Here is a 14,557-nt window from a genome sequence, read left to right on the forward strand (position 1 = left end):
TTTAACCACAAATTTCTTCAATTTTCTTCAAAACTATACTAGTTGGTATAAATATGTTGTTAGGCAACATCTCAACAATATAATATATGTCATTTTTATATATATGATATTGTTGAGCACTCTTCGTAACTGCTATATATTTCAGGCTATATCTCCGTAACTTCTGAACATATTTTAATGAAATAAAGCTCAAATTGAAGAGCAGTACACTCTTTCTGATATGAATGCAAGCAGAGCCCCCTACCGTAAATGGAAAGTTATCTTGTGTATATCATATCTTGTATTTTTTTATTTTTTTACAGAACATAACACATTTCATTCCATGATATGTCTCATTGCCTCATAACAATATGGCTGACGAATGACAACCGAGGAAAAAGAACATGTACCGTTCAGATTTGCATACAGGGCACTCGCTAATTGGTGCAATTTCTTCATTTTTTGAAAAAAAAAATAATTGTTATACTACGGTTTTGAATTTTGCTTCACCCTGTATATTTTTTTCATACAACAACCAAATATACTAACTAAGTGTTGCAAACATCATAAAGGAGAAAGAAAACCTATACATTACAAGAAAAAGGTTTAAAAAATTAAGTTAGTACCTGTAGTTATATATGGAGTAATGGAACCCTTGCAGTATTGATGAGACCACGTATCACTCATCCTAAGTAGAAAACGTACGTCTTTAACCACAAATTTCTTCAATTTTCTTCAAAACTATACTAGTTGGTATAAATATGTTGTTAGGCAACATCTCAACAATATAACATATGTCATTTTTATATATATATTATATTGTTGAGCACTCTTCCTAACTGCTATATATTTCAGGCTGTATCTCCGAAACTTCTGAACATATTTTAATGCAATAATGCTCAAATTGAAGAGCTGTACACTCTTTCTGATATGAATGCAAGCAGAGCCCCCTACCGTAAATGGAAAGTTATCTTGTGTATATCATATCTTGCTCTGTTGTATTCTTTTTACAGAACATAACACATTTCATTCCATGGTATGTCTCATTGCCTCATAACAATATGGCTGACGAATGACAACCGAGGAAAAAGAACATGTACCGTTCAGATTTGCATACAGGGCACTTGCTAATTGGTGCAATTTCTTCATTTTTTGAAAAAAAAATAATAATTGTTATACTACGGTTTTGAATTTTGCTTCACCCTGTATATTTTTTTCATACAGCAACCAAATATACTAACTAAGTGTTGGAAACATCATAAAGGAGAAAGAAATCCTATACATTACAAGAAAAAGGTTTAAAAAATGAAGTTAGTACCTGTAGTTATATATGGAGGAATGGAACCCTTGCAGTATTGATGAGACCACGTATCACTCATCCTAAGTAGAAAACGTACGTCTTTAACCACAAATTTCTTCAATTTTCTTCAAAACTATACTAGTTGGTATAAATATGTTGTTAGGCAACATCTCAACAATATAACATATGTCATTTTTATATATATTATATTATTGAGCACTCTTCCTAAGTGCTATATATTTCAGGCTATATCTCCGAAACTTGTGAACATATTTTAATGAAATAAAGCTCAAATTGAAGAGCAGTACACTCTTTCTGATATGAATGCAAGCAGAGCCCCCTACCGTAAATGGAAAGTTATGTTGTGTATATCATATCTTGCACTGTTTTATTTTTTTTACAGAACATAACACATTTCATTCCATGATATGTCTCATTGCCTCATAACAATATGGCTGACGAATGACAACCGAAGAAAAAGAACATGTACCCTTCAGATTTGCATACAGGGCACTCGCTAATTGGTGCAATTTCTTCATTTTTTGAAAAAAAAAATAATAATTGTTATACTACGGTTTTGAATTTTGCTTCACCCTGTATATTTTTTTTCATACAACAACCAAATATACTAACTAAGTGTTGCAAACATCATAAAGGAGAAAGAAATCCTATACATTACAAGAAAAAGGTTTAAAAAATGAAGTTAGTACCTGTAGTTATATATGGAGGAATGGAACCCTTGCAGTATTGATGAGACCACGTATCACTCATCCTAAGTAGAAAACGTACGTCTTTAACCACAAATTTCTTCAATTTTCTTCAAAACTATACTAGTTGGTATAAATATGTTGTTAGGCAACATCTCAACAATATAACATATGTCATTTTTATATATATTATATTGTTGAGCACTCTTCCTAACTGCTATATATTTCAGGCTATATCTCCGAAACTTCTGAACATATTTTAATGCAATAATGCTCAAATTGAATGGCAGTACACTCTTTCTGATATGAATGCAAGCAGAGCCCCCTACCGTTAACGAAAAGTTATGTTGTGTTTATCATATCTTGCACTGTTTTATTCTTTTTACAGAACATAACACATTTCATTCCATGATATGTCTCATTGCCTCATAACAATATGGCTGACGAATGACAACCGAGGAAAAAGAACATGTACCGTTCAGATTTGCATACAGGGCACTCGCTAATTGGTGCAATTTCTTCATTTTTTGAAAAAAAATAATAATTGTTATACTACGGTTTTGAATTTTGCTTCACCCTGTATATTTTTTTCATACAACAACCAAATATACTAACTAAGTGTTGCAAACATCATAAAGGAGAAAGAAAACCTATACATTGCAAGAAAAAGGTTTAAAAATTGAAGTTAGTACCTGTAGTTATATATGGAGCAATGGAACCCTTGCAGTATTGATGAGACCACGTATCACTCATCCTAAGTAGAAAACGTACGTCTTTAACCACAAATTTCTTCAATTTTCTTCAAAACTATACTAGTTGGTATAAATATGTTGTTAGGCAACATCTCAACAATATAATATATGTCATTTTTATATATATGATATTGTTGAGCACTCTTCGTAACTGCTATATATTTCAGGCTATATCTCCGTAACTTCTGAACATATTTTAATGAAATAAAGCTCAAATTGAAGAGCAGTACACTCTTTCTGATATGAATGCAAGCAGAGCCCCCTACCGTAAATGGAAAGTTATCTTGTGTATATCATATCTTGTATTTTTTTTATTTTTTTTACAGAACATAACACATTTCATTCCATGATATGTCTCATTGCCTCATAACAATATGGCTGACGAATGACAACCGAGGAAAAAGAACATGTACCGTTCAGATTTGCATACAGGGCACTCGCTAATTGGTGCAATTTCTTCATTTTTTGAAAAAAAAAATAATTGTTATACTACGGTTTTGAATTTTGCTTCACCCTGTATATTTTTTTCATACAGCAACCAAATATACTAACTAAGTGTTGCAAACATCATAAAGGAGAAAGAAAACCTATACATTACAAGAAAAAGGTTTAAAAAATTAAGTTAGTACCTGTAGTTATATATGGAGTAATGGAACCCTTGCAGTATTGATGAGACCACGTATCACTCATCCTAAGTAGAAAACGTACGTCTTTAACCACAAATTTCTTCAATTTTCTTCAAAACTATACTAGTTGGTATAAATATGTTGTTAGGCAACATCTCAACAATATAACATATGTCATTTTTATATATATATTATATTGTTGAGCACTCTTCCTAACTGCTATATATTTCAGGCTGTATCTCCGAAACTTCTGAACATATTTTAATGCAATAATGCTCAAATTGAAGAGCTGTACACTCTTTCTGATATGAATGCAAGCAGAGCCCCCTACCGTAAATGGAAAGTTATCTTGTGTATATCATATCTTGCTCTGTTGTATTCTTTTTACAGAACATAACACATTTCATTCCATGGTATGTCTCATTGCCTCATAACAATATGGCTGACGAATGACAACCGAGGAAAAAGAACATGTACCGTTCAGATTTGCATACATGGCACTTGCTAATTGGTGCAATTTCTTCATTTTTTGAAAAAAAAATAATAATTGTTATACTACGGTTTTGAATTTTGCTTCACCCTGTATATTTTTTTCATACAGCAACCAAATATACTAACTAAGTGTTGGAAACATCATAAAGGAGAAAGAAATCCTATACATTACAAGAAAAAGGTTTAAAAAATGAAGTTAGTACCTGTAGTTATATATGGAGGAATGGAACCCTTGCAGTATTGATGAGACCACGTATCACTCATCCTAAGTAGAAAACGTACGTCTTTAACCACAAATTTCTTCAATTTTCTTCAAAACTATACTAGTTGGTATAAATATGTTGTTAGGCAACATCTCAACAATATAACATATGTCATTTTTATATATATTATATTATTGAGCACTCTTCCTAAGTGCTATATATTTCAGGCTATATCTCCGAAACTTGTGAACATATTTTAATGAAATAAAGCTCAAATTGAAGAGCAGTACACTCTTTCTGATATGAATGCAAGCAGAGCCCCCTACCGTAAATGGAAAGTTATGTTGTGTATATCATATCTTGCACTGTTTTATTTTTTTTACAGAACATAACACATTTCATTCCATGATATGTCTCATTGCCTCATAACAATATGGCTGACGAATGACAACCGAAGAAAAAGAACATGTACCCTTCAGATTTGCATACAGGGCACTCGCTAATTGGTGCAATTTCTTCATTTTTTTTAAAAAAAAATAATAATTGTTATACTACGGTTTTGAATTTTGCTTCACCCTGTATATTTTTTTTCATACAACAACCAAATATACTAACTAAGTGTTGCAAACATCATAAAGGAGAAAGAAATCCTATACATTACAAGAAAAAGGTTTAAAAAATGAAGTTAGTACCTGTAGTTATATATGGAGGAATGGAACCCTTGCAGTATTGATGAGACCACGTATCACTCATCCTAAGTAGAAAACGTACGTCTTTAACCACAAATTTCTTCAATTTTCTTCAAAACTATACTAGTTGGTATAAATATGTTGTTAGGCAACATCTCAACAATATAATATATGTCATTTTTATATATATGATATTGTTGAGCACTCTTCGTAACTGCTATATATTTCAGGCTATATCTCCGTAACTTCTGAACATATTTTAATGAAATAAAGCTCAAATTGAAGAGCAGTACACTCTTTCTGATATGAATGCAAGCAGAGCCCCCTACCGTAAATGGAAAGTTATCTTGTGTATATCATATCTTGTATTTTTTTTATTTTTTTTACAGAACATAACACATTTCATTCCATGATATGTCTCATTGCCTCATAACAATATGGCTGACGAATGACAACCGAGGAAAAAGAACATGTACCGTTCAGATTTGCATACAGGGCACTCGCTAATTGGTGCAATTTCTTCATTTTTTGAAAAAAAAAATAATTGTTATACTACGGTTTTGAATTTTGCTTCACCCTGTATATTTTTTTCATACAGCAACCAAATATACTAACTAAGTGTTGCAAACATCATAAAGGAGAAAGAAAACCTATACATTACAAGAAAAAGGTTTAAAAAATTAAGTTAGTACCTGTAGTTATATATGGAGTAATGGAACCCTTGCAGTATTGATGAGACCACGTATCACTCATCCTAAGTAGAAAACGTACGTCTTTAACCACAAATTTCTTCAATTTTCTTCAAAACTATACTAGTTGGTATAAATATGTTGTTAGGCAACATCTCAACAATATAACATATGTCATTTTTATATATATATTATATTGTTGAGCACTCTTCCTAACTGCTATATATTTCAGGCTGTATCTCCGAAACTTCTGAACATATTTTAATGCAATAATGCTCAAATTGAAGAGCTGTACACTCTTTCTGATATGAATGCAAGCAGAGCCCCCTACCGTAAATGGAAAGTTATCTTGTGTATATCATATCTTGCTCTGTTGTATTCTTTTTACAGAACATAACACATTTCATTCCATGGTATGTCTCATTGCCTCATAACAATATGGCTGACGAATGACAACCGAGGAAAAAGAACATGTACCGTTCAGATTTGCATACATGGCACTTGCTAATTGGTGCAATTTCTTCATTTTTTGAAAAAAAAATAATAATTGTTATACTACGGTTTTGAATTTTGCTTCACCCTGTATATTTTTTTCATACAGCAACCAAATATACTAACTAAGTGTTGGAAACATCATAAAGGAGAAAGAAATCCTATACATTACAAGAAAAAGGTTTAAAAAATGAAGTTAGTACCTGTAGTTATATATGGAGGAATGGAACCCTTGCAGTATTGATGAGACCACGTATCACTCATCCTAAGTAGAAAACGTACGTCTTTAACCACAAATTTCTTCAATTTTCTTCAAAACTATACTAGTTGGTATAAATATGTTGTTAGGCAACATCTCAACAATATAACATATGTCATTTTTATATATATTATATTATTGAGCACTCTTCCTAAGTGCTATATATTTCAGGCTATATCTCCGAAACTTGTGAACATATTTTAATGAAATAAAGCTCAAATTGAAGAGCAGTACACTCTTTCTGATATGAATGCAAGCAGAGCCCCCTACCGTAAATGGAAAGTTATGTTGTGTATATCATATCTTGCACTGTTTTATTTTTTTTACAGAACATAACACATTTCATTCCATGATATGTCTCATTGCCTCATAACAATATGGCTGACGAATGACAACCGAAGAAAAAGAACATGTACCCTTCAGATTTGCATACAGGGCACTCGCTAATTGGTGCAATTTCTTCATTTTTTTTAAAAAAAAATAATAATTGTTATACTACGGTTTTGAATTTTGCTTCACCCTGTATATTTTTTTTCATACAACAACCAAATATACTAACTAAGTGTTGCAAACATCATAAAGGAGAAAGAAATCCTATACATTACAAGAAAAAGGTTTAAAAAATGAAGTTAGTACCTGTAGTTATATATGGAGGAATGGAACCCTTGCAGTATTGATGAGACCACGTATCACTCATCCTAAGTAGAAAACGTACGTCTTTAACCACAAATTTCTTCAATTTTCTTCAAAACTATACTAGTTGGTATAAATATGTTGTTAGGCAACATCTCAACAATATAATATATGTCATTTTTATATATATGATATTGTTGAGCACTCTTCGTAACTGCTATATATTTCAGGCTATATCTCCGTAACTTCTGAACATATTTTAATGAAATAAAGCTCAAATTGAAGAGCAGTACACTCTTTCTGATATGAATGCAAGCAGAGCCCCCTACCGTAAATGGAAAGTTATCTTGTGTATATCATATCTTGCACTGTTTTATTTTTTTTACAGAACATAACACATTTCATTCCATGATATGTCTCATTGCCTCATAACAATATGGCTGACGAATGACAACCGAGGAAAAAGAACATGTACCGTTCAGATTTGCATACAGGGCACTCGCTAATTGGTGCAATTTCTTCATTTTTTGAAAAAAAATAATAATTGTTATACTACGGTTTTGAATTTTGCTTCACCCTGTATATTTTTTTCATACAACAACCAAATATACTAACTAAGTGTTTCAAACATCATAAAGGAGAAAGAAAACCTATACATTACAAGAAAAAGGTTTAAAAAATTAAGTTAGTACCTGTAGTTATATATGGAGTAATGGAACCCTTGCAGTATTGATGAGACCACGTATCACTCATCCTAAGTAGAAAACGTACGTCTTTAACCACAAATTTCTTCAATTTTCTTCAAAACTATACTAGTTGGTATAAATATGTTGTTAGGCAACATCTCAACAATATAACATATGTCATTTTTATATATATATTATATTGTTGAGCACTCTTCCTAACTGCTATATATTTCAGGCTGTATCTCCGAAACTTCTGAACATATTTTAATGAAATAAAGCTCAAATTGAAGAGCAGTACACTCTTTCTGATATGAATGCAAGCAGAGCCCCCTACCGTAAATGGAAAGTTATCTTGTGTATATCATATCTTGCTCTGTTGTATTCTTTTTACAGAACATAACACATTTCATTCCATGGTATGTCTCATTGCCTCATAACAATATGGCTGACGAATGACAACCGAGGAAAAAGAACATGTACCGTTCAGATTTGCATACAGGGCACTTGCTAATTGGTGCAATTTCTTCATTTTTTGAAAAAAAAATAATAATTGTTATACTACGGTTTTGAATTTTGCTTCACCCTGTATATTTTTTTCATACAGCAACCAAATATACTAACTAAGTGTTGGAAACATCATAAAGGAGAAAGAAATCCTATACATTACAAGATAAAGGTTTAAAAAATGAAGTTAGTACCTGTAGTTATATATGGAGGAATGGAACCCTTGCAGTATTGATGAGACCACGTATCACTCATCCTAAGTAGAAAACGTACGTCTTTAACCACAAATTTCTTCAATTTTCTTCAAAACTATACTAGTTGGTATAAATATGTTGTTAGGCAACATCTCAACAATATAACATATGTCATTTTTATATATATTATATTGTTGAGCACTCTTCCTAACTGCTATATATTTCAGGCTATATCTCCGAAACTTCTGAACATATTTTAATGCAATAATGCTCAAATTGAATGGCAGTACACTCTTTCTGATATGAATGCAAGCAGAGCCCCCTACCGTTAACGAAAAGTTATGTTGTGTATATCATATCTTGCACTGTTTTATTCTTTTTACAGAACATAACACATTTCATTCCATGATATGTCTCATTGCCTCATAACAATATGGCTGACGAATGACAACCGAGGAAAAAGAACATGTACCGTTCAGATTTGCATACAGGGCACTCGCTAATTGGTGCAATTTCTTCATTTTTTGAAAAAAAAATAATAATTGTTATACTACGGTTTTGAATTTTGCTTCACCCTGTATAATTTTTTCATACAACAACCAAATATACTAACTAAGTGTTGCAAACATCATAAAGGAGAAAGAAAACCTATACATTACAAGAAAAAGGTTTAAAAAATGAAGTTAGTACCTGTAGTTATATATGGAGGAATGGAACCCTTGCAGTATTGATGAAACCACGTATCACTCATCCTAAGTAGAAAACGTACGTCTTTAACCACAAATTTCTTCAATTTTCTTCAAAACTATACTAGTTGGTATAAATATGTTGTTAGGCAACATCTCAACAATATAACATATGTCATTTTTATATATATATTATATTGTTGAGCACTCTTCCTAACTGCTATATATTTCAGGCTGTATCTCCGAAACTTCTGAACATATTTTAATGAAATAAAGCTCAAATTGAAGAGCAGTACACTCTTTCTGATATGAATGCAAGCAGAGCCCCCTACCGTAAATGGAAAGTTATCTTGTGTATATCATATCTTGCTCTGTTGTATTCTTTTTACAGAACATAACACATTTCATTCCATGGTATGTCTCATTGCCTCATAACAATATGGCTGACGAATGACAACCGAGGAAAAAGAACATGTACCGTTCAGATTTGCATACAGGGCACTTGCTAATTGGTGCAATTTCTTCATTTTTTGAAAAAAAAATAATAATTGTTATACTACGGTTTTGAATTTTGCTTCACCCTGTATATTTTTTTCATACAGCAACCAAATATACTAACTAAGTGTTGGAAACATCATAAAGGAGAAAGAAATCCTATACATTACAAGAAAAAGGTTTAAAAAATGAAGTTAGTACCTGTAGTTATATATGGAGGAATGGAACCCTTGCAGTATTGATGAGACCACGTATCACTCATCCTAAGTAGAAAACGTACGTCTTTAACCACAAATTTCTTCAATTTTCTTCAAAACTATACTAGTTGGTATAAATATGTTGTTAGGCAACATCTCAACAATATAACATATGTCATTTTTATATATATTATATTGTTGAGCACTCTTCCTAACTGCTATATATTTCAAGCTGTATCTCCGAAATTTCTTAACATATTTTAATGCAATAAAGCTCAAATTGAAGAGTTTACACTCTTTCTGACATGAATGCAAGCAGAGCCCCCTACCGTAAATGAAAAGATATCTTGTGTATATCATATCTTGCACTGTTTTATTCTTTTTACAGAACATAACACATTTCATTCCATGATATGTCTCATTGCCTCATAACAATATGGCTGACGAATGACAACCGAGTTAAAAGAACATGTACCGTTCAGATTTGCATACAGGGCACTCGCTAATTGGAGCAATTTCTTCATTTTTTGAAAAAAAATAATAATTGTTATACTACGGTTTTGAATTTTGCTCACCCTGTATATTTTTTTCATACAACAACCAAATATACTAACTAAGTGTTGGAAACATCATAAAGGAGAAAGAAAACCTATACATTACAAGAAAAAGGTTTAAAAAATGAAGTTAGTACCTGTAGTTATATATGGAGGAATGGAACCCTTGCAGTATTGATGAGACCACGTATCACTCATCCTAAGTAGAAAACGTACGTCTTTAACCACAAATTTCTTCAATTTTCTTCAAAACTATACTAGTTGGTATAAATATGTTGTTAGGCAACATCTCAACAATATAACATATGTCATTTTTATATATATTATATTGTTGAGCACTCTTCCTAAGTGCTATATATTTCAGGCTATATCTCCGAAACTTCTGAACATATTTTAATGAAATAAAGCTCAAATTGAAGAGCAGTACACTCTTTCTGACATGAATGCAAGCAGAGCTCCCTACCGTAAATGGAAAGTTATGTCGTGTATATCATGTCTTGCACTGTTTTATTCTTTTTACAGAACATAACACATTTCATTCCATGATATGTCTCATTGCCTCATAACAATATGGCTGACGAATGACAACCGAGGAAAAAGAACATGTACCGTTCAGATTTGCATACAGGGCACTCGCTAATTGGTGCAATTTGTTCATTTTTTGAAAAAAAAATAATAATTGTTATACTACGGTTTTGAATTTTGCTTCACCCTGTATATTTTTTTTCATACAACAACCAAATATACTAACTAAGTGTTGCAAACATCATAAAGGAGAAAGAAAACCTATACATTACAAGAAAAAAGTTTAAAAATTGAAGTTAGTACCTGTTGTTATATATGGAGCAATGGAACCCTTGCAGTATTGATGAGACCACGTATCACTCATCCTAAGTAGAAAACGTACGTCTTTAACCACAAATTTCTTCAATTTTTTTCAAAACTATACTAGTTGGTATAAATATGTTGTTAGGCAACATCTCAACAATATAACATATGTCATTTTTATATATATTATATTGTTGAGCACTCTTCCTAACTGCTATATATTTCAGGCTATATCTCCGAAACTTCTGAACATATTTCAATGAAATAAAGCTCAAATTGAAGAACAGTACACTCTTTCTGACATGAATGCAAGCAGAGCCCCCTACCGTAAATGGAAAGTTATGTCGTGTATATCATGTCTTGCACTGTTTTATTCTTTTTACAGAACATAACACATTTCATTCCATGATATGTCTCATTGCCTCATAACAATATGGCTGACGAATGAAAACCGAGGAAAAAGAACATGTACCGTTCAGATTTGCATACAGGGCACTTGCTAATTGGTGAAATTTCTTCATTTTTTGAAAAAAAATAGTAATTGTTATACTACGGTTTTGAATTTTGCATCACCCTGTATATTTTTTTTCATACAGCAACAGAATATACTAACTAAGTGTTGGAAACATCATAAAGGAGAAAGAAATCCTATACATTACAAGAAAAAGTTTTAAAAAATGAAGTTAGTACCTGTTGTTATATATGGAGCAATGGAACCCTTGCAGTATTGATGAGACCACGTATCACTCATCCTAAGTAGAAAACGTACGTCTTTAACCACAAATTTCTTCAATTTTCTTCAAAACTATACTAGTTGGTATAAATATGTTGTTAGGCAACATCTCAAAAATATAACATATGTCATTTTTATATATATTATATTGTTGAGCACTCTTCCTAACTGCTATATATTTCAAGCTGTATCTCCGAAACTTCTTAACATATTTTAATGCAATAAAGCTCAAATTGAAGAGTTTACACTCTTTCTGACATGAATGCAAGCAGAGCCCCCTACCGTAAATGAAAAGATATCTTGTGTATATCATATCTTGCACTGTTTTATTCTTTTTACAGAACATAACACATTTCATTCCATGATATGTCTCATTGCCTCATAACAATATGGCTGACGAATGACAACCGAGGAAAAAGAACATGTACCGTTCAGATTTGCATACAGGGCACTCGCTAATTGGTGCAATTTCTTCATTTTTTGAAAAAAAAAAATAATAATTGTTATACTACGGTTTTGAATTTTGCTTCACCCTGTATATTTTTTTTCATACAGCAACCAAATATACTAACTAAGTGTTGGAAACATCATAAAGGAGAAAGAAAACCTATACATTACAAGAAAAAGGTTTAAAAAATGAAGTTAGTACCTGTTGTTATATATGGAGCAATGGAACCCTTGCAGTATTGATGAGACCACGTATCACTCATCGTAAGTAGAAAACGTACGTCTTTAACCACAAATTTCTTCAATTTTCTTCAAAACTATACTAGTTGGTATAAATATGTTGTTAGGCAACATCTCAACAATATAACATATGTCATTTTTATATATATTATATTGTTGAGCACTCTTCCTAACTGCTATATATTTCAGGCTATATCTCCGAAACTTCTGAACATATTTTAATGCAATAATGCTCAAATTGAATGGCAGTACACTCTTTCTGATATGAATGCAAGCAGAGCCCCCTACCGTAAACGGAAAGTTATGTTGTGTATATCATATCTTGCACTGTTTTATTCTTTTTACAGAACATAACACATTTCATTCCATGATATGTCTCATTGCCTCATAACAATATGGCTGACGAATGACAACCGAGTTAAAAGAACATGTACCGTTCAGATTTGCATACAGGGCACTCGCTAATTGGTGCAATTTCTTCATTTTTTGAAAAAAAATAATAATTGTTATACTACGGTTTTGAATTTTGCTCACCCTGTATATTTTTTTCATACAACAACCAAATATACTAACTAAGTGTTGGAAACATCATAAAGGAGAAAGAAAACCTATACATTACAAGAAAAAGGTTTAAAATGAAGTTAGTACCTGTAGTTATATATGGAGGAATGGAACCCTTGCAGTATTGATGAGACCACGTATCACTCATCCTAAGTAGAAAACGTACGTCTTTAACCACAAATTTCTTCAATTTTCTTCAAAACTATACTAGTTGGTATAAATATGTTGTTAGGCAACATCTCAACAATATAACATATGTCATTTTTATATATATTATATTATTGAGCACTCTTCCTAAGTGCTATATATTTCAGGCTATATCTCCGAAACTTTGAACATATTTTAATGAAATAAAGCTCAAATTGAAGAACAGTACACTCTTTCTGATATGAATGCAAGCAGAGCCCCCTACCGTAAATGGAAAGTTATGTTGTGTATATCATTCTTGCACTGTTTTATTTTTTTTACAGAACATAACACATTTCATTCCATGATATGTCTCATTGCCTCATAACAATATGGCTGACGAATGACAACCGAGGAAAAAGAACATGTACCGTTCAGATTTGCATACAGGGCACTCGCTAATTGGTGCAATTTGTTCATTTTTTGAAAAAAAAATAATAATTGTTATACTACGGTTTTGAATTTTGCTTCACCCTGTATATTTTTTTTCATACAACAACCAAATATACTAACTAAGTGTTGCAAACATCATAAAGGAGAAAGAAAACCTATACATTACAAGAAAAAAGTTTAAAAATTGAAGTTAGTACCTGTTGTTATATATGGAGCAATGGAACCCTTGCAGTATTGATGAGACCACGTATCACTCATCCTAAGTAGAAAACGTACGTCTTTAACCACAAATTTCTTCAATTTTTTTCAAAACTATACTAGTTGGTATAAATATGTTGTTAGGCAACATCTCAACAATATAACATATGTCATTTTTATATATATTATATTGTTGAGCACTCTTCCTAACTGCTATATATTTCAGGCTATATCTCCGAAACTTCTGAACATATTTCAATGAAATAAAGCTCAAATTGAAGAACAGTACACTCTTTCTGACATGAATGCAAGCAGAGCCCCCTACCGTAAATGGAAAGTTATGTCGTGTATATCATGTCTTGCACTGTTTTATTCTTTTTACAGAACATAACACATTTCATTCCATGATATGTCTCATTGCCTCATAACAATATGGCTGACGAATGAAAACCGAGGAAAAAGAACATGTACCGTTCAGATTTGCATACAGGGCACTTGCTAATTGGTGAAATTTCTTCATTTTTTGAAAAAAAATAGTAATTGTTATACTACGGTTTTGAATTTTGCATCACCCTGTATATTTTTTTTCATACAGCAACAGAATATACTAACTAAGTGTTGGAAACATCATAAAGGAGAAAGAAATCCTATACATTACAAGAAAAAGTTTTAAAAAATGAAGTTAGTACCTGTTGTTATATATGGAGCAATGGAACCCTTGCAGTATTGATGAGACCACGTATCACTCATCCTAAGTAGAAAACGTACGTCTTTAACCACAAATTTCTTCAATTTTCTTCAAAACTATACTAGTTGGTATAAATATGTTGTTAG

This window comes from Thermobia domestica, chromosome 8, assembly GCF_964235325.1.
Source record: "Thermobia domestica chromosome 8, izTheDome1.hap1.1, whole genome shotgun sequence".
In the NCBI taxonomy this organism is placed as follows: Eukaryota; Metazoa; Arthropoda; class Insecta; order Zygentoma; family Lepismatidae; genus Thermobia; species Thermobia domestica.